At 36.6% G+C, this 24,951-nt stretch overlaps 1 pseudogene; it reads left to right on the forward strand.

The window, feature by feature from the left end:
* The first annotated feature begins 16,103 nt into the window (after positions 1 to 16,103).
* Positions 16,104 to 16,722, forward strand: LOC125113176 (60S ribosomal protein L13a-like; annotated as a pseudogene).
* The last annotated feature ends 8,229 nt before the right edge of the window (positions 16,723 to 24,951 follow it).

A 24,951-nucleotide genomic window follows, 5' to 3' on the forward strand; every position in this document is an offset into this window, starting at 1 on the left:
TTCTCTTAGTTTTCTTTCATCTGGTGGTATCTTTATTTCACCTTCATGTCTAATGGATATTTTCATTGGCTGTAAAATTTTGGGTTGACAGTTCTTTGCATATCTAAAATATTTGTTTTTGCTATTTTCTGGCATTCTATTTGTTTTATTATTTTTGCTGAGAAAACTGTGGTCATTCGAATTTATTGTTCTCTAGATGTAATTTATCATTTTCCTCTCACTGTTTTGAAGATTTTTTTCCTTTGTCTTTGGTATTTGTGATTTTGATCTTGATATGTCTGGATATGATTTTCTTTGAGTTTATCTTGTATGGAGGTTTTTTTTTTTTTTTTTTTGTCTCTTTAGCATTTCTTGGGCCGCTCCCGCGGCATATGGAGGTTCCCAGGCTAGGGGTCTAATCGGAGCTGTAGCCACCAGCCTATGCCAGAGCCACAGCAATGCAGGATCCAAGCCGCGTCTGCAACCTACACCACAGCTCACGGCAGCGCCGGATCGTTAACCCACTGAGCAAGGGCAGGAATCGAACCTGCAACCTCATGGTTCCTAGTCAGATTCGTTAACCACTGTGCCACGACGGGAACTCCTATCTTGTATGGAGTTTACTGAGTTCTTAAATCTCTCAATCTATGTCTTTCACTAATTTGGTGATACTTTAGGTAGTATTTCTTCAAATATTGTTTCTACACTTTTTGTTTTCTCCCTCCTTATGGAACTTGAGGGACAAGTACATTAGAACTTTTGATATTGGCCCACAGGTACCTAAAACTCTGTCATATTTTTAAAAAAATATATTCTCCTCTGTTCCTGAGATGCAATAATTTCTGTTGGTGTATCTCCAGGTTCCCAGATTCTCTTCTGTTGTCTCCATCCTATTGAACACATAAGTAAAATTTAGAAATTTTACATATTGTATTTTTTTAGTTCTAAAGTTTTTATTAATTTTTAAATATCTGCTAAAAACCTCAGTTTTTCCATTCATTTCAAGTGTATTTTACTTTGAACTAATAGAGGAATAATCATATTATCTTCCGTAAATTCCAATATTTGGGTTGCTTTGTGCTTGGTAACTTGATTGATTTTTCCCTTGATAATTCATTATATTTTCTTGAATTTTTGTATGTTGAGTGCTTTTGGATATATACTGTACACTTTGAACGTTATGTTTTGAGAGCCTGGGTTCTGCTAAAATTCTCTTGACAGTGTTGTTAATTTTGTTGTTGTTTGAGCAAGCATTAAATTTACCATAATTTTTTTCTCACCCCATTTAATGGTGTTTGCAATATCAGCTTAGTTACCAAAATATTTGCTATCTTGCTTTGGGTCTGTGTCACATATGTGCCATGCAAGGATGAATCAGGGACTAGGACAGTGTCAAGTCTCAAAGCTTTTTCTGCATTGCTTTGGTTCTTCCTTATGCATTCACAATCGAGAGATGAACTCAGGACTTTTGCTGATTTATCCGTAGAATTAAGGAATTCCCTTCTTCAACTCCCTTTTCTATTGGATTCTTCTACACTTTCTGTGTTGCAGAGGACCCTTAGCCCTGAACAATGGCCCAAAAGATTAGGTTTCTTTTGCAGCCGTAGAGTCTGTACTACTACTACATTTATATGGTTGGCATACACTCACAAGTTTATATCTTGTGGGAAAAGTGGAGAAAAATCCTGGGAAATTCAGATTCCTATGGATTCCTTCCTTTAGCTTTGACTATTCCTCCCCAGTCTGATTTTGTATACTATTCACATCCTCAAGTAATTACTTTCTAATTTTTGTCCAGAGATTTTAGCTGTTATCCGTTGGGGAGTTAGGCTATAATGGACTTATACATTTTTGGTTGACAAATATAAATTTTTATAAATGTAATTTTAAGATTACATCTTATAAAATAAATATTCTCTTTATAAATATTCTAAAATTTAGAACTGTTTTTCTGTTTGTGAACATTCAGGTTTACTTCATTTTGAGGAGTTTCTTCTAAAACATTACCGAGAGCATTATTGAAAATAAACATTTCTCCACATATCTGATTATTTAAGAATAAATTCCTCTAATTTCATTCACTAAGTCAAGGCATATGGGTTTTTACTGCTAAGCCATTTTGACTTTATCTTGTAAGAGATGGGACACATGTGCTATAGTGTCTTTATCTGCTTTGTTCTTTAGACATGAAACACTCATGGCCCTGTGGGGAATGGGCAGAATGAGAAAGAGATGGAAGTGGAGGAATCACTCAAGGATCAATTACAATGTTTTGAATTAGAAACTATGCACATGAACTAAGGCAGTGATTAAAGAGAACAAGAAGAAGAAATGGCTTGTGAAGTTTTTTTTGAAACAGAATTTTGGTGACAGAGAATATAGGAACCCAAGAGAAGCAAGAATGACCTGGTCTTTGGATGACTCAGCGAGCCAGGGAGCAGGAAGCAAGAAGGAGAATAAAAAGTGCTCACTTGGAAAAATGTTGAGGGAGGTGGTACTGCTACAGGAAATCTAGATTTCAGTAGAGATGAGATGAGTGGAATATTCCATGGAAAAATTTGAGGGAACTAGAATACCAGGGCATGGTGGTAAGGCATCATCAAGGAGAAAGCAAAAAGGCGAAGGGGAGGTCTAAACTGAATAGAAGTGAGGCCATGGCGGGGGGGTGGGGGTGGGAGGTGAATGACTAGAGTTTGAAATTTGGAGAGAGAGATACAATAACAAAATTAAGGCTCAAAACTCTCTACTACCTAGTTGATCTGTAGTCAGAGGCATTTCATCGTGGATTCCACTTTGTTCCTCAGATGACTGTGAAAGCATTAATGCCTCAGCAGGAAGTCTGCCTCAGCTTTGTGATTAGGTCACTGGCAATTGATTTGTCTCTTTAAAAATCCTATCTGGTAACTCTCTAGTAACTGCTTCTGGTTCCCACACTCCTCTCCTGAAATCTGTAATCCCCCTCCGCATCCATATGCTGAAACTTCTGTCACTGGCAAACACCTTGTTGGCACTTAGAAAACTTAAACACTGTATCTGGCAGGTTGTGTGACTTCAATAAATTGCTTAAACTCCCCTAGGTAAAGTTTCCTCAGCTGTAAATGAAGAGGCTGGGCTAGAAGATCTCAAAGGTTCTTTGTGGTTCAGTCTTTAATTATATCCCTTAGCATAATCATTTTTGTAAATCTGTTTTATATACATTTGGAGAATATAAATAACACAAGCTGTTTGGTGAGTTATTCATCCAGTTCTTGATCTTGAAACCATTTCATATGCATTATTACCAGACTAAGCAAGAGCTTGCAGACTGAGCTATGAGTCTTAGACAGATACTGCTCATGGGCAGATTGTGGGTGAAGAGTTGTAATGGGGAGGTAGAAGCTATGCTAAATCTTTCCAGAAAGCTTTAGTCACCAAACTGACAATTTGCAATGGACTAGTAAAACTCTGTACTAGAGGCAGGATGCATGAAATTCTGAACCTCTAATACCTAAGATAAGGGCAAATCAAACACACACAGCATTTAGGTTGCAATTATGACGAAAGAGTAGGCAATAAAAATCCACACACTAATGTGGAAATAAGTCAGTATTGGGGTCTTAATAAGGGCACTCTAGAGATTCTTATGAACTACTCCTTACATCTATACGGGACTTATAGTTAGGTGTGGATCTACTGGATATAAGAGTATTGAAATGATTTCAGGTCCCCTGAGAGTCCTCCCAATATCCTGGTTGCCTGGGCTGCTTTCTTGGGACTTTCTAAACCTCTTTATGACTCAGAAATTAAAGGTTTAATGCCTGGAATACCCCACTCCCATGCAGTGGCTGACCCTGATGTCTGTGTGTGTGGATTATGTAGCTGATTACATATTTCTATTTTAACTCCTGCCCATACTTAGAAATGTTTTGTTTTTAAAATTTTTAAATGAATTGCCAACATTAAAACATTAGGATATTTCAGATAAAATCATAATTTCCTATTTTTCTTGATAAATCAGAAGATCTCTTAAAACAAGGTTTAAATTCCAACTTGGCAACAGTTATCAGGAGCTGCAAAGTTATTGCAATCTCAAGATCAATAGAACATTCCCAAACACCAACCCAGACAAAACAAATATGCTTGTGCTTTATTTATTTATCTGCTTTGCTTTTAAAGGGAGGTGACCACATGTCCTGGCTTGCCTGCAATAGTCTTAGTTTACCCCGATGACCTATAATTCGTTAATATTATCCCTTTTGCTGTCCAAAATGCGCTGCCGTGGATGAACAGTTACATGGTCATGATATTCAGAGGGATCTGAATTTGTGTCCTCTGACACAGGAAAGTGGTACAGTTAACTATCAAGAATTAAAAAAACCAAAAAGACAACCTACAGAATGGGAGAAAATAGTTTCAAATGATTCAACTGACAAGGGCTTAATATTTAAAATATACAAACAACTTATTCAACTCAACAGCAAAAATGCAGAAATGGGCAAACGACCTGAATAGACATTTCTCCAAAGAAGATATACAGATGGCCAACAAGCACATGAAAAAATGCTCAACATCCCTGATTATTAGAGAAATGCAAATCAAAACTACTATGAGGTACTACCTCACACCAGTCAGAATGGCCATCATTAATAAATCCACAAATAAAAAATGCTGGAGAGGGTGTGGAGAAAAGGGTACCTCCTACACTATTGATGAGAATGTAAATTGGCACAACCACTGTGGAAAACAGTATGGAGGTACCTCAGAAAACTAAATATAGAACTACCATATGACCCAGTAATCCCACTATTGGGCGTGCATCCAGACAAAACTTTCCTTGAAAAAGACACATGTACTCATGTGTTCATTGTAGCACTATTTGCAATAGCCAAAACATGGAAACAACCCAAATGTCCATTGACAGATGAATGGATTAGAAGATGTGGTACACATATACAATGGAATACTACTCAGCCATAAAAAACCAAAATAGTGCTATTTTCAGCGACATGGATGGAACTAGAGACTGTCATCCTAAGTGAAGTAAGTCAGAAAGAGAAAGACAAATACCATATGATATCATTTATATCTGGAATCTAATATATGACACAAATAAACCTTTCTACAGAAAAGAAACTCTTGGGCTTGGAGAATAGATTCGTGGTTGCTGAGGGGAAGGGAGTTGGGTGGACTGGGAACCTGATGTTAATAGATGCAAACTCTTGCCTATGAAGTGGATAAGCAATGAGATCCTGCAATATAGTACTGGGAACTATATCTAGTCACTTATGATGGACCATGATGGGGGGTAATGTGAGAAAAAGAATGTATATATGTATGTGCGACTCGGTCACTTTGCTGTACAGTAGAAAATAATGTACAAAAATAAAGTACAAAACACTGTAAACCAAATATAATGAAAAAAATAATCATTTAAAAAAAGGAATTTGTATGCTTAAATAATACTACTTTAAATTTTGGATGTAATCCCTTATATGCAATTTTATTAAGCACCTAGTAGCAAGACACTGTTTTAGAAGCTGGGGATAGAGCAAAATCAAGAATAGACATGCTTTCTTTTCTTAAAAAGTATGAACTCTGTTGGAAAAGCTAGAGAGGTATATAAGAGTGAATGATGAGTGGCAACTTTGAAAAAATACAGGGTTTTGTGGAACCACAGAGAAGAACCTAAAGTTGCCTATACAAATAAGGGAAGCCTTCCAGAAAGAAGCAGAGATCTGAAGGATGTTAAGGATTTCTTAGGTTGGAGAGGAATAGGTTGTTCCAAAGAGTGGGAACTACATACATGAAGGTCTTACCGTGAAAATGTGGTAGGTCAGAGAATGAGAGAAAAAAATCTGTGTCACTCTAGAATAGGTTGGTATTGGAGAAAGAAATAAGGAATGAAACACAAGCGTTAGGAGGGTACTTGCAAGCCATGTTAAAGAATCGATCATTTATTACAAAGACAGTGGGCAAAGATTTTTGGTAGGGAGTGGAAGAACCATATTTATGTTTAGGAAGATCATTCTAAAGCAGGTTGTAAATAGGATGGGAACTTAAGAGGCAGTTCCAGTAAGGCAGGGAAATACTGGTAATATGGCCTAGGATAGAGAGAGTGATGTGAAGGAAAATGGGTATCCAGAAGTATCTAAGGGATAAACTGGCAACATGGAGAGTTTGAGTAAATATTGGAGGAAGGGTGTAGGGAGAAGTAGAGGATATCACCTAGATTTCTGAAGTGAAAATGAAGTAGATGGAGCTGTCTTTCATTGAGGTGGGGAAGACTTGCGAAAAAAAGTAGGTTTGGGATGGGGGTGGTGGTGAGTCCGTTTTGGACAAACTGTGGAGTGCAGTGAGACACCTAAGTAAACATGTCCAATAGGTAGTTGGATATATCTTGGGTTGGACTTTAGGACAAAAGGACAGTTTTGAAACTCTAGGTTTATGAATGATGTATGGATGAGAACAATCTTGATAACATCTTATCGATGGAAACAGTCATGATATAATGTGCTAAGTGTTAGAAGAATGAAAGAAGTACTAGCAGAACATTATTTCATGAGAGAAATATGTATTATTTACTATGTGTAAAACACAAAATTAGAAAAGTTGGCTATGAAAGATTAGACTGGGTAAACAGTAGAGGAGGTCATAGGATTGAGAGGGCTTTGTTTCAGACAAATGACATGGTCATGTTTAAATGTTGACAGAAAGAAACCAGCAGAAAAAGAAGCTGAAGATCCTGGTTTTAAAGCAGAAAGAACAGGATAAAAGGAGGCTGAGAGTAGTTGAGAAAATAGAATTAACAACTCTACTTACTGAGTTAAAATTCTTTTCTTGATCTGGAGGGAGTATCTCTTGTTAATTATGAATTTTTTGATTAGCTTTTTAATTAATATTATACCACATACAAACAAATCTAGCGCACCTAAAATCTATTTACAAACAATCCTCTCCTCTGTCAAAAATACATTTTTTTCATCTGAGCTTATCATCTGGTTTAGTACATTGATGACATCGTTAATATTTTATAAAGTTAAATATGCTCACTTGGAATAATGCTGGCTCCATTAACAGCTATTTTCCCAGCTCCCCCCTTGTTCCCCCCCCCCCCAGATTATTGAAGGTAGCTCTCAGGTTTTGTTAGGACAGTCTCTCTAATGCTCACATCACCTGTTCTTACCACTACTTCCTGAATTCTTATTAAGTTTATATGACAGCGCATACACAGTGCATATGGAAATGAAATCAAAGCATCTTTCTTTGTTTCTAGAAGCCAGGAGGTAGAACTTAAATCACTAACTGACCTCTGTTCTTATTTAGGCATTGAAAGGTGACTTCATTTTTTTGGAGAGTAACCAAATCAACAAGCTACTGTTAGTTTTGGCAAGATAGCAAATAAAGGAAACCAAAGAGAATAACATCACTTTTACACTAAGTCCTTTTTTTCAAGGAACTCAAGGGACATCACATGTATACACTCATTAATATCTCAGAATTTTCTTATAATGTGGAAGCATTTTATAATTAGAGCAAGGAGCTATTTGAGTAGTTTCAGAAAAGTTTACCTGTATAACCCAAACTGGAATAAGAATCCATTAACTCCTTTGATGGCTTAACATTGGTTACCTTGATTGAGGAAGTTCACATGCTAGAACATAAAGATCAGTGAGAAAATTAAAAGAACAAGCAGTATTTTGCTTAAACATCACTGAGTCATTGAAGAATAAATTACGTTTTTGTACCTTGTTCAAAGTCTCCTGGTACCATCATGCAAATGGTTCCTGTTTTCTGGAATAATCTGTTCTTATCCCTTGATCTATCCAGAAGGGAATGGAGGCAGGTTCTAGAATCATATAGATGTGGATTCCATTCCCAGGTTGGTCACTATGGTATCTTGGATATTCTACTTAAGACTAGTTCTTTAATTTGTAGAATGTGGAAATACACCCTCCCACACAGTTGCTGCAAACATTAAATAAGATTATGATAGGGCCTGACACATGATGGATCTGTTTTCTTCCTTCTTCCAAATGGAAGTTAAATGCCCAGGGTAATGCACGTTCTCCCTTTCCTCATACCTCTATCTTCTTGTGTTCCAGATAATCACTGTTCTTACATGATCCCAAATCCATAGTCCCTACTCCATCTCTGATCCTTTTATCATTCCACATTTATATAACATCTGTATAAGGACAAGTAGGGAATATTACTTTTAGGAAGCCAGAGCCCAAGTTTTTGAAAATGATATCTTTCATCTTTCTAAAACCATTTTTAGCAATAGAAGGTCAAATCTCTTGTTAAGTTATACCACATCAGCAAATTAAAGGAAAATTTGGGTTCATAATTTTAACAAGAAAGATATACAGTATTGTATTTGTTACATTGATTTGACAATGATTTTTAAATCTCACAAATAAAATACATACTCAGTAATTCAGAAATGAACTTGAAAGTTGTTTATATTTCTCTAGCTTCCCCCCCCCATTGGATAGTGGAAAATTGATACTAAAAAAAATCCCTTTCTGAGTGATTTCAAATTTCTAGAATGATTGCTTTGGTAAATAGGGTTTGTTTGTTTTTCATTTTGTGTTATTTTTTTAAACTTACATTGAAAGTTCTTAATTTTACTTTTGAAATATTATCTCTAAATCTAGAAAACCCAGCTACCAGAAGAGAGAAAGAGGGTGCTTTTTTACTTAATATAAAAATCCCTTTCATATCAGCCATTTGAGGGATGGAGATGGAATGGAAGGCGTAGCAAGCCTAACAATGATTGTTTGTTTATAATTTCTATCAGATAAAGGAGACTCATCATTCATCCTGATCCACACCATTGCTGTCTCCTATGCAAGCGGATTTTTTTTAACACCCACGGGTCATAAAATTGTACACCAAAAATAATTAAGTATTAAGGTGTTTTTTTAAGCTTTTGTTAACATTTTTCCTGTACTTGTAAATCTCACAGATAATAACCAGATTATAGTCCTCACTTATGTGCCTACTAGAGTGTGAATTGATTGAGATAAAAAATCTTTTGGCACTCAGTAATTTTGTACTTATAAGAGTTTTTCAATAAATATTTTGTGACTGAATGAATAGATGGATAAATAAGTGAATGAAAGCATTAATGACATTAATACTGAATATTTATTCACCAACTTTAAGAATTCCTCATTGGCAAAAATTCCTATATTTTTCCAGTCACGCCAACCTATTCAGAGGAAGGGAAAGAGGAGGAGAAGAGAAAGAAAAGACAACTATAGATAATAACAGAACCAGGAAAATCTCTAAATATCTTTATATTTCAGGGAACTATCAGCTCTTCCTTTTGGCCTTTTCCAGAATAAAAAGAGTTTAGAACTAGCTTTACTCATTACAGCTGTTATTGCAGGGGAGGAAAAGAGGCATATCTCTACCTGAAACACCTGCACATCCACTCAGTCTATTTGTTGGACTTATTCCTAAAATAACACTTTTGAATAATTTGTAATCATTGATTTATCTTCAAAGCATATGCAGGCATTTAATTATAGTGTACAGTGATTTGGGAGTTTTGTTTTGGTAAATAACTTGCCAATCAGGGGACGGAAACCTGAAAATTTAAGTCTCAAATGGTTTTATAATGTGGAAAAATAACTAATTTATAAGAAATGTTTACAACAATTACACAAACGCTTGACCTAGTAATTAGTTAGAGACAATCATCTGCTTTAAGGGAACATAGATTTGTCTAATTTCTCACCATATTAACAAGACTGTATATTCAATGAATCAGAAAATATGGGCTATAAATTGTCTTAAGAATAGTTACTGCTGCCTTTTCTCAGGCAGATTGTTCTAATGCCTGTCCAAACTTCTTTAAATGGAATGTATTATCTTAGTATTACATTCAAAATATATGGAACTGACTATTGAACAATGCTGAAGTAAATATAAATACAATTTTTATTTGGCTCTCTCTATCCGTGGATTCATTTGTGTGGTACTGTAGTATTTACTATTGAAAAAGATCTGTGGGGAGTTCCCACTGCTCAGCAGAAACAAATCTGACTAGCATCCATGAGGATGAAGGTTCAATCATTGACCTCACCCAGTGAGTTAAGGATCTGGCTTTGCCGTGAGCTGTGGCATAGGTCACAGACGTGGCTCGGATCTGACATTGCTGTGGCTGTGACGTAGGCCAACATTTATAGCTCCATTTCGACCAACCCCTAGCTTGGGGAACCTCCATATGCTATGGGTGCGACCCTAAAAAGCAACAAAGAAAAAAAGAAAAAGATCCACATATAAGTAGACCCTTGAAGTTTAAACCCATGTTGTTGAAGGGTCAACTGTACCTTAATTTTTAGATTTTTATGAAATTCTATATCTAATCTGTATATATGTGATTATATAGACATCTAGTTAATATACAAGTCATGTGCAGTTATTTGTCTGTGGTCTGTGTATATCAGCTTTCCATGTCAATGATCTACTTTTTTGAAGTAACTCATTTCTTTGGTTGAATGATGTCTCTGTTTTAAAGAATACAGTATGTGTTTTTGTAATGGGACTTTTGTCCCAGAAATTGATAGAATGTATTTAAAGCTAGTTCTTAGGTAGTTCTGGAGGACTTGGAGCAAAAAACATATTTTTTTTATATTTATGATTGCAGAATTTTCCTTTGATATGTGTACTGCTATATTAAGGCACACTATGGTGATTTCTTTTAAATACTTATAAGAGATTTATTTATTGGAAACAATGGTTAGCATAGCACTTTGAGTTTTTCTGGGCAGATGAGGTGAACAAAAAAACAAAATCTTTAGTGTGAAGGGAACTCCTTACATGCACCTTACTTACATTATATAGCATTGCTGGGAAAATACAGGGGTCCAGCTCTTGGTTACATCTTCACAACCTGGACCAGTTCCCTGTTCTCCTTCCTTGCTTCCCTGCTGCCTCAGTGATACAACTTCCTTCCCTTTTTTTATTAAAACTCTCACTGTGCAATCTATTTCTTCAGAGCTGCCTGTACCCATTATTGCTTATGAATGTTGGCCTTGTACCTTGACTTGTTCAGTTCTATCAAAAACAAGTATCCAGACCCTTTCCTCTTAAAGATTTTGGTCAGAGAATAGCTTTGAGTAAAGCAGAACCTGGTAAGGGTCACCTTGGGGGGCATTTTCTCCCAGCTCGTTACAGTGTAGACAGTAATTAACTATGCTTTACCTTTATTATCACAATGGGGAGGTGATTGTTTCCCTTACTTTACAGATGAGGAAGAGAGAGCAAGGGTGGGTAATAGATTTGCCCATTAATCTGCTATGTATTAGCACTTGAGCCCAGTTATCTGACTCGTAAGTATGAAACTCATTGATACAAATGTATATTTGTTTTTTTTTTGTGTGTGTCCTTTGGAATCTCTTCCTTTGAAGTGTAATCTGTGGTTCTAAGTAGTACATAATATTTTCCAGGCTGTGATAAGCGTAACCACGTCTAGAAGCTTACAAGTGGTCATGTGTTTTTCTTTCTTTCAGAAACATCCCTAAAATTCCAGGTGAATAAAATGTTACACTTAGGAGAAATTTTAGATTAATTCAAGTCAAGGAAAGAGAGAGAAATACAGCTGAGGTCAGTGGACATAAACTCTCTTCCAGGATGTAGAAAAGGAGCAGGTGGTGGGGAGCACTGGCTGGCAATTAGCTTCTGCCATTTGGTTCCTTGGTGAGTCTGCTCCGGGTTCCTAAAATAGAAAATTTTAAGCAGTAATGTGGATTGTGGAGCCTGAAGAGAAGTACTTAAAGTACAGTGCCCACATAGACCACAAAAGAAGCCCTTTTCTTCCTCAAACACATGGAGTTTAACTTCTTTTTTGCCTTGTATTTTCTGGGTCCATCTGAGTGGCAACCCTGGGGGCAGTAGCATTGTCAGGAAAACTTCACTGACAGCAAGGAAGAGGACTGGGGTTAGGAGCTGGGGCTAGGGTGGGGCAGGACCAGATTCTCAGGAATCAAGACTATTTTTTTTTCATTGCCCACAAAATCATCTCAGAAAGTCTCAGTTAATGCAATTCAACCCTCAAGCATTTAAACCAAATATTTACTCTTCATGGCAATTACTATGCAATACAGTAACCAATGATTTCATATAGCCTAAAAAATGGACCATACAATTTTCATAGTTGCATATCATGCTCAAACATTGCAGTGGTGCAGTATATGATGAATTTATTAAATAAATGTTCTTATACTGTGATTTTCAGTGTTTTTTAAAGCAATATCTGCATCTACCTAGTAATTCCTAAAAGTTTCTTTGTTCATAAAAAGTTTTTTCTTTTAAAATATAAAATATCAAAATAAAAACACATGCACAAATTATAATTAATAAGGATAAAACATTTAAAATTAATGAAAAATGAAAAATTCCCACCATTCAACAGCTCATTTTTCATCTAGTTGGTATATTAACCATGTCTTTTATTTTCTTTATTCTGATGCTTTGACATCTGGGGCCTTGGAGGAACATCTGCCTCCCAGGGTTAGCCAATAGCTAAAAACAGTAAACAATTCACCTGTGAGTATACTTTTCAAATACAAACAAACCAGTCCAGAGTCTCTTTTCAAATACAAACAAACCAGTCCAGAGTCTCTTTATTGAGTTCTCACACTCTGGACTACTATCCACCTGCCCTAATTCTCCCACGGACCAAATAGTTAAGTGTAGCCCCTATGCCTCAGAGCCTGATGCTAAGACTGCTTACCTTGTGTTACCCCCTTTCCCTCATGAAAACCACAATAAAGGCCCTAACCCACAGTACCTCCCTCTCCCTCTGCCTCTCAACCAACCCTGCGGCTTCCCCATGTGGTTCTGCATGGTTTAGTGTGCCCCTTCCTCTTAGGAATTGTGAGCAATAAGCTATCTTTTCAGTGGCAATCACTTCCTGATCTATTGGCCTTATTATAACTCAGGTTTTCTATTAATACCCTATATTTTAAAACAGTTGGCATTGTAAAGAAGTGGTACAATATTTCCAGTCCCCACTTTGTATCCTGTGTAGAGTAATCAGACCCTTGGCTGCTTCTGCTCTCTCTGGTGTCCAAGTGTATTATTATGTTTCTTTCTGAGACCAAATTTCTTTAATGGTGGGGACGTTTTTCACTCCATCTATGCAGAAGGAGAGGACAGAAAGAATGTGCACTATGTCTACTGCAGAGTGTTATCAACAGAAGCCTCCTAAGGAATTTTAGAAACCTTTGTACCTCTAATGATTGAAAATGAGTGAATATTTGCCATCACCAGCAAAACTGATATTAATCACTGATATTTAGAAGAAATTTCAGGCCATTAAGGAACATACTGGAATGAAGAAATCAAGTTGGGGGCCTGCTTTCTCAATACATGATTCAAATTGAATTGGGTTACAAGGAATCAGAAAAAAAATAAGTATGATGCCTAGAATCAGGATAAAAGCCAAGAGAAGGAAAGCAGTAAGTGAACTTTGAAGAAGAGCTGCTTGACTATGGATGAAGCTGTCCTTCTCTTTGCCTTTTGTAGAGATTACCTTTGTTCTAAAGCACTATTTGGGACTATTCTTATGGGAGTGACACTAGTGGAAAGATTAAGAAAAAGGAAAGATTGAGTTCCCTGGTGGCCTAGCAGTTAAGGGCCCAGCATTGTCATTGCTGTGGTGTGGGTTTGATCCCTGGCCTGGGAAATTCTGCATGCTGTGAGCAGGGCCAAACAAACAAAACAAATACAGATTTATAGCTTTATGAAGATACAGTGAGACTGATCAATATAATTAACTTGGGAGCTTAAACACTTATTCCAAAGACATTGCCCATGGGTTCAAATATTGTCCCCCAAATTACTAGCGATGTGAATAAGATATATTGTATAAACTCTCCAAGCCTCAGTTGTGTGATCTGGAAAAAGATATAAAAATGCCTTAAATACACAGTTTGGGTCAAAGTTACCAAAAATTAAGAGCAACTAAAGGATAACCAGATAACACAGTGTTGCATATGTAGTAGGTACTTAGTAAATCTTTCTTTTCATCCTGATTATAACATTAACCAACTGTATGAGCATGAGTAAATTCCTGGATCTCTGTACTTCACTTTCTTCAGGATAATAATAGAACCCACTTAATATTTTGTTGTGAGGATTAAATGAGGTAATACATGTAAATTTGCTTTTAAAACTACTTGTTATAAGTATTAAATAAGGCCCACTATGTATTTATTTTCTTCTTTTGGAATTGCCTCAGGAAAATGTGGTACATTCTTTTTAAAAATCTGTGTGGTTATCTTCAGAAGTGGATCTGAATATTTCTAGATAGACAAATGTTCCTATAAAATAATGTCCTAAATACTTGTATGGCTTATGATAATTCTTAAATTGGAAAATTAAAATGCTGATACTAAGAAAGAGACAACTGTAGGCACAGGTCTAATGGGATAATAGTCTTAGTAGATTCTTACACCACAAAAAGTAATTTGGAAGATGAAGATGTCAGGATGTTTAAAGGAGAGGGTTTGGTAAGGCCAAGTTTTTAATGATAAAACATTGAGAAAGAAGGACTGATGTGCTGATCAAGGCTCAGAATTTAGAGGCCAGGGGAAATTCTATGACTCTTTCTAGGGTGCATATAGAGGGAAGGAATAAAGATAAGGATACCCAAATAATAAATGGAAGAAGAAGGGCTCTTGGTGTTGCTCAGTTTGCCATAATAAATATCACAAACCAGGTGACTTAAGCAATAGAAATTTATTGTTCCACAGTCCTGGAGGGAGAAGTCCCAAGATGTAGGTGTTAGCAGAGTTGGTTATTTCTGAGGGTTGTGAAAAAGAATCTGTTCCATGTTTCTTGCCTGGCTTCTGTTTTTCTGGTAATTTGGGGGCATTCCTTGGCCTACAGAGGCATTTCTGTGCTTCATCTTCAATCTCTACCTTCATTTTCACATGTGTTTTCCTATGTGTATGTCTCTGTAACTAATATTCCCTTTTAAAAAGGATTCTGGTCAAAGTGTATTAAGACCAACCCTGATGACTTCATCTTAACTAATGATAGCTGCAGTGGTCCTATTTCCAAATAAGGTCATATTCTGAAGTACTGGGAGATAGGAATTTAATGTATGAATTTGGAATTGGGAAGACATAATTCAATAGATAACACCTTTGTTCAGGTAAAATTAGTTGGTGGTGGTACTGAGGGGGGGTCCACTGGAATCTTGAAATTAAGCAGAAAATGGATTCTCCCATCAGCCCAAAACTAACTCAAGATTGTTCCTCTGACTCTAGTGTAAGTCTATCCAAGATTTATGCACCTGATTTGAGGAAATTTGAACTTAAGTTATAATTTAAGTGCATGTTTTTATGCATTTTAGCCTTGATAATTAGGAATCAGGCTTTGGTATCTGAAGCCAGGTGTCCCTTATTTGATCTCACTTCATAAAGTAATAGTATTAAGATCTCAAGATTGATGCTGCTAGGAAATGGATTGGAATAGCAGTAGTCCAGTTGTCCTATATCTTTATAGAGTTAAGTGTAAAAAGTTCAGAAAACAGGATGGAATCCATCAAACAGCTTTTAGAAATCATCTGGTTCCTTGTTTTCAATTTACACATGAAATCACTGACGTTTCTTATCTGCCAGGGTGACACAGTGAATGTGAGTGTTGAAATAGAATTTGGGACTCCAGTGGTTATAGTTACTCTGTAACACTTGCTCAAAGGGTTAACATAAGAGATTCAGACTTGCAATGCTGTAAACTCCAACAGAAAGCATATCTCTGAGCTATAATTACTGGAAGATCTTTAGATTATTCAAATGAATGAGGCAGTGTGAAGGACAGCACTGTGGTGATCTACAATCTAGAAAATACACAAGGGAGGACATTTAGAAGAACCCCAGGGAATGATGTAAAATCAAGCACCATAAAAATACTTCCTCATATTTTAATTAGATTTATATAAATGTTTTGATGGGTAGAATACAATCAAAGAGATGAGGATAACTTCATTTTGTGCCTTTTTAAAAATAAAACTCGAATCCAGGAAAAGTAAAACAAAAACACTTTTTGTTAGTCAAGCCCTTCATTAAACAAGTTCAAGCTGCCAGAAAGAAACTTAATTACATTTTCCCAGGTGACTGCCAAAGATGGTGGAAGGGCAGCAGGTGCTGGTGCTCCATGACTGAGGCTGGCTATCTCCTGGGCTGCCTGGCAGCCATCATAGCCAAGCAGGTGCTTCTGGGCTAGAAGGTGGTAGTTGTGCCCTGTGAGGGCATCAGCATTTCTGGCAATTTCTGCAAAAACAAACTTAAGTACCTGGCCTTCCTTCACAAGAGGGTCGACACCAACCCGTCCAGAGGCCCTTACTGCTTCCCAGACCCCAGCCACATCTTCTGGTGGATGGTGTGAGGCATGCTGCTGCACAAGACCAAGCTAGGCCAGGCTGCCCTGGACCACTTCAAGGTGTTTGATGGGATGCCTCCACGCTATGACAAGAAAAGGCAGATGGTGGTTCCTTTAGCCCTCAAGGTGGTGTGTCTGAAGCCTATGCGGAAGTTTGCCTATCTGGGGTGCTTGGCTCATGAGGTTGGCTAGGAGTACCAGGCGGTAACAACCACCCTGGAGGAGAAGAGGAAGGAGAAGGCCAAGACTCATTACCGGAAGAAGAAGAAACAGCTTGTGAGGCTACAGAAGCAGACCGGAAAGAACATAGAGAAGATTGACAGATTCATGGAGGACCGCAAGACCCATGGATTCCTAGTCTGAGCACAATAAAATTGACTGTTTATTCTTAAAAAAAAAAAAAAGAAAGAAAGAAAAGGAAAAAAAAGAAACTTAATTACAGAAAAAGAAATTGATAATAAAATACGAAGGCCCTTAAAAATGTATTTCCAAATCATAAACGTTGAAAGTATTCATTTAAAGGAATTTTATTGGCAGCCAAGAGCTATAGGACTATTTCTAAGTGTTTCTGTAACATTTCTAATTAGATATAAGCAGAAATTATGTTCCCTTTGTCTGTTTTAAGTGGCTCTGGTACTTTCACATGTGAGGGGGTGGAGGGAGAAAATACTGTGGTAATATCCAATGGCAGAATGGTAATGGTGCAGACTAAAGACTGGGTGGGATAAGCAGTTGGAGCCAGCATGAAAGCCAGTCTCTATACGTTTCGAAAAAGAGTCTGACTTTGCAGTTAGTTGGGAGAATCCAGAAGTTTACAAGAGAGACTGAGATCAAGTGTGGACAGAAGTAGATTGTGTTTAAGTATATGTTTAGAGACAAGGTTTTCTTTTTAAGCATTCTGAAAGCCTGTAGAGGTGACTCTGAAGTACTGTCTGGCTTGGAAAGCACTATTTTAATTGTAAAAGTTCATACTCTTCTTATGAAATTAGAAAATTTGGGAAAACTTAAAAAAAGAAAATCCAAAATCGCTTATAATCCAATCACTCAAAATTATCTCCATTTACATTTTAGCAGGTTTTCATTGCAAATACAAATTAATGTAACTGAGGACAAAATCTACATACAGTTTTTGGTATCCTTCTTTATAAGATTTATCAAATACTTATACCTGTATTTTAAAAGCATGCCTGTTTTAGCATATGGATGTGTTTACATTTGTTTAGCTACTTAGTTTGCATTCAGTTTTTGCTATTGGGACTAGAACTGTGGTAACTCTTTTGACTGCATCTCTGGTGTTTTCCTCAGGATAGATTGCTAGGATGGGAAATACTGGGTGAAAGGATATAGATGTTTTTAAGGGTCTTGATAGATATTGCCCAGTTTCCTCTGCTGACAGGTATAATAGCAATTAATTCTCTACAGCAGCATGTGAAAAAGTCATTCAGGTAATTGTAAAAGAAGTATCTACACAGATTTGAGCCCAAGTGTGGGCAGAGTGACACACAGGTCTCAAGAGTGATAGAGGCTTGAAACAGAAGCATATTTTGACGTGGGCAGCTAGAGCCATGTTTGTGTTTCCAAACCTTGGCTACTCAGGGAGAGGAATTTTTTATTTTACTTTTTATTTTGAAAAAAATAGATTCACAGGAAGTTGCAAAGGAATATAGAGAAGACCAGTGTACACGTCACTCAGTTCCCCCTCAGTGGTTACATCTTACGTGATGATAGTGCAGTATCCAAGCCAGGAAACTGACATTGATATAATACATGTGTAGAGTTCTCTGTCATTTATCACATGTTGATACCTGTAACCACCACCACCACCAAGGTAGAGAACGACCCCACCTCACAAAGATCTTAATGCAACCCCTTTTACAGTCATTGTCACCCCCTTACCATTTGAACTCCTGACCTTACTAATGTTTTCCATCTCTATAATTGTTTCATTTCAAAAGTGTGGTATAAATGGAATCATACAATGTGTAGCTTTTTGAGATTAAAAAAAAAAAAAACCTTGGCGTAATGCCCTTGAGATCTATTCAAGATGTTTCCTGTATGAATAGTTCATTCTCTTCAATTGCTGAGTAGTATTCCTGGATGTACACATACCACTGTTTGTTTAACCATTCTCTTTTTGAAAGATATTTTGGTTATTTCCACTTTTTGGCTATTACAAATAAAACTGTTGTGAACTGTCGTGCAGAGGTATTTGTGTGAATATGTGTTGATTTCTCCGAGATAAATGCTCAGGAATGCAATGACTGGATCATATGGTAAGTGTGTGTTTAGTTTTTTTTAAGAAACTATCAAATCATTTTCCATCATGGCTGTAGTTTTTATGACCCCATCAGCAAAGTTTGAGAGATGGGGTTTTTCTGCATCTTGGTCAGCATTTTGTTATTGTCACAATTTAAAATTTTTACCTATTCTCATAGATGAAGAAAAATTTTAAAAGATGGTGCTTGGGCCCTACCCTAGTCTAACATTTGACTCTGAATCTCTGGAGAAATTGGATAGCTCCATTTAAAAAACATGTTCAGAGGACTCTAATATGTAGCAAGGATTGAGCATCACTAAACTAGAACAGTGGTTCCCAAAGGGCAGTCTGGTCTCTGGACCTCCAGCATCAGCATCTCCTGGGAACTTGTTAGAAATGCAAGTTATCAAGCTCCACCCTAGACCTACAGAGTCAGAAACCCTGGGAATGAGGTCCAGAAATCTATTTTAACAAGCCCTAGTGTGTGAGAACCCCACTGACCTGTAATGTGGGAAAAGAAAAATGAAATATTTTGGCAGAAGACATCCTGAAATTTAAAAGAAGATGCAAACAAGAGGTCAACATGGACTTGCTGATGGAAGATAATAGCTGTCTGGTTTGGGAAATTGGAGGTTAAAGAAAAGATGGAGGAGTGATTATTCCAGGTTTTATAACAAAAACCAAGGGCTGAGAGTCTGGGTCGAGCCAGTGGCTCTGGGAACCAATAACAGATACTCAGAACTTTAAGGAGCAGCTGCTTAGACTGGCCATGAAATGTCTAGGAGGATATTCTTTAGCATGGATTAGTTTGTATTTTAAAGCTGAAAAAATATGGGGAACTAAACTTACTTCAAGTGATATTTAACTTCCCATAACCTCAGAAATCCTAACAATATTTTATGTTTGAGTTGGTGTCTATAATTTATGTTGATTTGTGTAAGTAACTAATATTTGCTCAGAATAATTTGTCCATAAGGACAAGTGTAAAGAAATTTGGGGATAATGAGAAGAAAGGAGTAAAACGCTATTGGGACATGGCCTGAGGTGAAAAGGTACAGTGTCTTTCTTTGGAAACATTTTGGCCCAGCATATGGTAGTTGAATGATCTTACACAAATACATCCTCTCTGCTTCCTTGTCTGTAAAATGGGAATGCCTGAGTCTCACTGTGATGAGACAGTCATGGATCATTCGCTGGCCTTTAACAGCAAGTTTTGTTTACACGCTACTAAATCTGCCTAATGCTTATATTGTCATTTGTACTCTTTGGTTACATGTACACTGCATAGCTTGTTTATCACTTAACATGGTGTCCTTGATAAAGCATGTTCTCAGTGATTCAGATAGAAGTGTATTTGGATGTAAGATTATTCTTATATGGTACATAAAGCCCCCCCTTAGTGTTTCTGTGTAAACTACAGAAATACTATGATTTTGTTTGGCTACACCTATCTGCAGAGAAAGTCAATTTTGTTTAACCGTGTATCTACAACATCTATAACAAATCACTGGCACATGGTAATATGTACTTAATATATATTTGTTAGTCATTTGGTGAATGAAAGTCATGCTAGCCAATGTTTCTTAGGTAACAGAATTTGCCTCTTTCATTTGGTACAGATTTAAAGTTAAATATATTTTAATGGGTGGGGTCTGTGGTAGCTAAATCCGCTGATCACTGTCCTCCCCTATAACATGGCACTATAGCTAGATTTTCAAGTACTTCCTATCAGTTATTATTAAGACAGAGTCTTTGAAAGCTTCTGTTTTCCTGATCTACAAAAAGGATGAAGATGATAGAGGTGGTTTGCTTAGCACTGAAGCTATTACATGGCCAGTGTTCTGGAATCAAGGTGAGTTGCAGGGTTGCCTGTGGGGATACCTAGCTGCACTTTGCTTCATTGCCTCTTAGAAGTTGAAGTAAACATTATTCTCTAGTTAGACCAAGAAGATTGCAAAAGGCTAAATGTCTTCCTAAGTGTGAAGGGGAAGCCAGCTGCTCATGCTGTCTGGAGCCAGAATTGGACTTTAAGAGTAGCTAGAATGTGAATATTGAGTGAAGTTTCCTTATGGCAGGTGTGCCTCTGTTATTATGCCCTGAAGAGGCTCACAGACTTCATCCATCATTGAGAAAGATCTAATGTTACTTATGATTGACTAGGAGTCAAAGCAGGGTGCAAACCTTTCTTTATTCTTTATTGAGAAACAGATATTTGTTGTTTCTCAATATTCCATAAACTTCTCGCAAGTACTAGAAGTCCCCTCTCCATTTTATTTCTTTCTTCTTTTCTACTCCTCTTTCTTCACTTAATCATGTTGCAATGCCCTGTACTCCATCTCTCAAAGAAGCACTTTGTCTAGCTGTTATCCTTCAGCTCTCCTAGAAAAACTTCCATGAATTACGGAGTTTAAAGACCCTCCTCCCTACTAAATGAGGCTAGGGTGGGACAAAAAAGCTGAAGCAGACAGAAAACTGTGAATACCATCTCCTTATCTCTTGGGCAGATTGATTGAGATTTTCTTCATGTTCTAATAGTAGTTTGTCATTGCCATTTGGTGTCACTTCTGATCCCATCAAATCTTAGTAGACAATCTAGTTTCATGCTGTGTAGAAATGGAAGATAATTTGATCTCTGTCTTTTAAAATATGACTCTCATAGAGATAGTTATTCTTTAAATCTCATTTCTAGCACTAAATTTACCTACCAACACATGAATTACTTATGACTGTCTTAACAGGGATTTATTAATAACAGTAAACAGCCTCTTGTCAGGATGAGAATGGGACACTGAAGGGGTTCTTGTGAGCATGCAGGTGAAAGGAGGGCCATGGCAGACCTTCAGGAGCCACTAACATCACTGTGTCACAGTTTGTCTTCCCTTGGGAAGCAGATGAGATTAACTGCCTGAGAGCATTGTCATTAGTCTTAAGTGAGTTGTTGCACAGATCTATGTAGTAGGCTCTTTGCAGGAAAGAACCAGGATACCAGATACGTTTAAGAAATGAAGTTTCCAGAAACTGATCTCTTAGGAGTTTACTGGCTTTCTCAGAAGAGGAAAATTATGCAAATATGGGATGTTTATTCAGATATTTGAATCAAGTTAAGTTTTCCTTAGTATTACTATGTAAATTCCAGGAAAACTATGGATCTTTTTTCTTTAAAAATGTAGAAGGACACTGTTAGGATTCTACCTAGCTTTCATTCCTTCCTCTTCTAGAGTGAATCATTTGAAAAAAATCAATTCCAGTTATTTGCCTCTTCTTCAACCAACCAAGAACCTGTAGAAAAGCTAGTCACCATTCCAGCTTTGCAAATGGACCCATTATATTAAGGATAATCTTAGTGATTCTCTGAGGAATGGGTTCATGAAGCAACTTCAGCCAATGAATTATGAGGATATTTATTCTAGAAGGATCTGGAGTTTTCCTCACCTCTTAGAAAATTACACAGAAGAAATACTGTCTCTGAACATTGTCATGTCTGGGTATTTTCCTGAAACTCTTGTTGCCATACTGCTCTCTATCTAGGAATAGAGCCAATTATCTGGTTAGATAGTTGAGGGTAGCTGAACTGAGAAGAGGAAAGAACCTGGTCTCTGAACTGCTGAATTACCCAGTCCTGAAATCAAATCCAGCTGCTATAAAAGACTCTTGAGATCCAAACATTTGGAAATTTATCAAGTTCTTTTTTCCCTTGGCTATTTCTGCAAGAGAAATAAGAAATGCTTTGTTTCTATAGCATTCTTCATGCTTTCTTTTCTTACTTTTTAAAATAAATGTGCTTTGTAAAATAAATACTTATTCCTAGAATACTTACGAAGATCTGGAAAAAGACATCAGGGGTATATTGTATTATGAGTTTAATTGAATTAGACAGAAGGAACACATTGTCTGTAACTTGTCCTAAACCAGAGAGTATCTTTATATTTTATTCCACTTCTAATAAGCATCAGAACATTTAAGGCCTGGGTTACTCTCTTCCCTGACTCATACACATGCCTTGCTTGACTCTCTCATCTATTCAGAGTCCCTTCCTATTTTACTCTTCCATTCATTTTTCTATTAACTCCTTCTTCTCTCAGTTATTTGCAATTAGGTCAGCTCCCCTATTTTATCTTTGAAGTCATTTTGGAAATTAGTATTTTTTAACTTTTTTGTTTGTTTGTTTTTTTTAGGGCCACACCCATGACACATGCAGGTTCCCAGGCCAGAAATGTAATTGGAGCTATAGCTGTCGGCCTATGACACAGCCACAGCAATGCTGGATCCGAGCTGCATCTGCAGCCTACAGCACAGCTCAAGCAACACTGGATCCTTAACCTACTGAGCAAGGCCAGGGATCAAACCCATGTCCTTGTGTATGCTAGTTGGGTTCTTTAACTGCTGAGCCAAGATGGGAACTCCTATTATTTTTTAAATAGCAATTGATTCTCTTTGTTTTAATAAGATTGTAAAATATTCAAAATATTATTGCAGAATATAATCCTTCATGAAAATTTTCTGATATAATTAAAAATTTCAGAGATATTATAATCTATTCATATTTTTCTCAAAAATAGTATGTATCCATAGATTTAGTTTAACGTCATTTTATGGGAAATATAAGGAACTCCAAATTTTGAGATTAACATTTTCAAAGAATAGCAAATATGTGTGGCCAGTTAATAGTTCAGTATAGTTTTAATTTCTATTCCTTAGCAATTAATGGAAAATATTTAGTAAAAATTCATATATCTTAAATGATTGCTTTTATTAGTGAAACTGGTAGAAGCGTAAGGGTGGCAAAATATCAAAATTTTTTCAAACTCATTTATTCATGTTTCATGACACATTTTTTCCATTTTATGCATTCTTCTGAAAAATTTAAAACTGACGCTTTAAATTCTTTAATGTTTTAACTTCTACACAAATTCCACTTTTAGAAAACATTTTTCTAGATGCAGAATGCTTAGGGTATTTAAAAAGGAAGCTGGAACAACACAGTACCTTAAAATAGCATATTTTTTTGTAAACTCAGATGTACTTTGGCCTTGAAGAATTTTGTAGTTTCCTTTTAAACATATAAACGCGTGTGTGTATGTGTGTGTGTGTATGTGTGTGTGTGTATGTATATAAAACAGCCTATATTTTTGAGCAAGTTCAAAAAGAGCTGCTTCTTCCTTAGTGGTTTCATGTTTTTCTTCTCTCCCTCCCTTTAAAAAATGCATAGATTCTACTTCCTAGAAAGTTACCCTATCTTATGCCTCATTAAAAATGAGTTCTATAGTCCATCAAGTTGGGAGAATGCCACATACCATTCCCTTTTCATATTAGTAATTCACATCATCATAAGAAGGAATCAGAGAATCCCAGTAGTAAAGACATTTTTTTCAACCAGCCTTTAATCATAGGGCCCTTTCTTCCTGTCACAACTCAGAACATCCCATGGAATTAATGTTTCATTTAACACATATTGGGAGGTATCATCCTAAATAATTCTTCCCATCAATCCAAAGAGTCATTGGAGCTTCTGTAGTTAAGAAAGCATAATTTGTATAGCCCTTTAACATTTTAAAACATGTTTTAATTGGGAATTGCTGTCTCACGTTGTCAAGAGACTTCTTGTTGACAAAGCAGTACTGTGGTACCACAGTGGGTATCCCAGTCCTGGAAGCACTGAACTTGATTGGTTATGGAGTTCTTTCAACACAATTTGATAGTTTACTAATTGCATTCCCTGTTACTGACTTCATATGGTAAGGAAGGGTGAAGTTTGTATTTACTTCTCACCTATATCAGTTTTTTGCTGGATGTTTTATATGTGAGGGTAGAGAATTGGTTAAATGATTGGTATAAAATAAATGGCAATGATGATTTCAACAAAGCCAAAGGAGTTTTCCTCTCATGACAGGGGTCATTTTAAAGTTTTTTTTTTTTTTTTTCCCCTTCTCCCATTGTTACACACAGAACTTTCTAAGCTTGACTGGATATAGGAAACGAAGAACACAGAGTGCCATGCTGACCTTCCTTCAGCCTTGAGATTCTGAAGATGTGTTGTGTGTTCACATGGGCTGTCATTGTATGATCTATTGCCTGATAAAGAAAGAGTGTCTATTCTCTGACCCCAATTTCTTCAAGCCTGGAAAAATGCTTCACATTATAAATTTCAAATTGACTTATCAAGTTACTATTAACTCCCCATGTGTAGTTGGGAAATGTTTCCCAGTGTATTTTAAAGAAAATACTTGGGTGCTCATGTTTCTTTTTTCCATTCAAAACACTAATTTTGTTAACTTTATGCTTTTCATACTTTTCTGACATTGTCTATTCCTTGAGATAATTTTTCTTTTTAAGAT

This window comes from Phacochoerus africanus, chromosome 1 (assembly GCF_016906955.1).
Source record: "Phacochoerus africanus isolate WHEZ1 chromosome 1, ROS_Pafr_v1, whole genome shotgun sequence".
NCBI lineage: Eukaryota > Metazoa > Chordata > Mammalia > Artiodactyla > Suidae > Phacochoerus > Phacochoerus africanus.